Source organism: Triticum dicoccoides, chromosome 6B (genome assembly GCF_002162155.2).
Source record: "Triticum dicoccoides isolate Atlit2015 ecotype Zavitan chromosome 6B, WEW_v2.0, whole genome shotgun sequence".
NCBI classification, from domain to species: domain Eukaryota; kingdom Viridiplantae; phylum Streptophyta; class Magnoliopsida; order Poales; family Poaceae; genus Triticum; species Triticum dicoccoides.
The window spans coordinates 602,616,201-602,617,575 of NC_041391.1; positions in this window are offsets into that span (position 1 = coordinate 602,616,201).

Consider the following 1,375-nt stretch of genomic DNA (forward strand, 5'->3'; position numbering starts at 1 on the left):
ATATGGTCAAAATCTGAGGGGTATATGGAAATAACTGGAAAAAAATCCAGATGGATAACTCAAAAGGTTAAGTGCATCTCTTGTTGATTTTCTTTCTTTTGTAAAATAATTCTTGTTGATTTTCTTTCTTTTGTAAAATAATTCTTGTATTACTCAATCAAGAGATACAATCAGACCTACAACGTCCGAAACGACCCCTGGTCCAGAGCCAAGCCATAAAGCAGTTCAGCCTTGAGTTATACCGAAGTTTGCCAATACATGCATGTGGTGGCAGAGACAGAGGCAGCAAGGGCCTGGCCCCATTAGCGGAGCTATGCGTTATCAAAACAGGCCATGGCCCGCCCAGTCGATGGCAAATACAGTGAGCAACTTAGAGTGTATATTGGCCTTGGGTGCAAACATAGCGAGTTTCTTTGTGGTGGCTCGCCCAGATTCAGTAGTGTAGCTCCACCACTGCCTGGCTCCCATAACATCAGAGATTTGCACCTAGTTAGCTGATGAGCAGATCAAAGTTAATGATTTTTTGTTGCTAAAAAGCCTATTTTACAACAGTTTGGCCCTCTCGACATGTTTTGACAACATCCTGCCCCCCTCCCCTCCCCGCGTCCTATTTTTTCTAGCTCCGCCATTGCATGCATAGCTACAAGAATTCCCACTATAGCGGATGCAAGTAATACAAGAACTACGTTTGGACATACTATCTGTAATCTCTTTAATAAGAAAATTCGGACATACTATCTCGAATCTCTCTAATAAGAAAAGCATACTTTGATCTGTTTGTATCTCCACTTCTCACCATGGCGACGGCCTCCAAACTGTCAGTTTCAATATCGATTGGGAGATTGCTCCACTGCAATGCTAATTTTTTTTCCTTTTTTTCATGAGACTTTTTGATTTTCCTTACACCCGCGAGCACGGAAATGAATTGATCGTTAGTCATCCCGGAATGCATTAGCTGCAATCTTATACCAGATGCAACAGTACGCTACGTGCTACCTAACCATATCACTGATTGTAATGTAATCGTCTCGATTTGTTTGGGTACTCATCCAACCATATTTACGCCGGTTTGTCTTAACTTCACCATGACCACTTGGATAAACTGTACTATAGTACTACGCAACGTGAATAGCATGATAGTCTCAATCTAGTACGTACATATAGAGACAAACGAATAGAACCCCAAAACTAGGTTTATTACAAACCACCGGAACAATGATTGGTCTGCACTTGCGTATTCTATGGAAGAAGCACTTGATTAATTATGCAAGGCCGGCGAATGATGTCTCGGAGGTGTTCATCGATCTGACAATCCTAGTAGCTAATACATAATCGGAGAATGGTGCTCCTCGTGGCGCCTGAAAGGTTTGTTAAT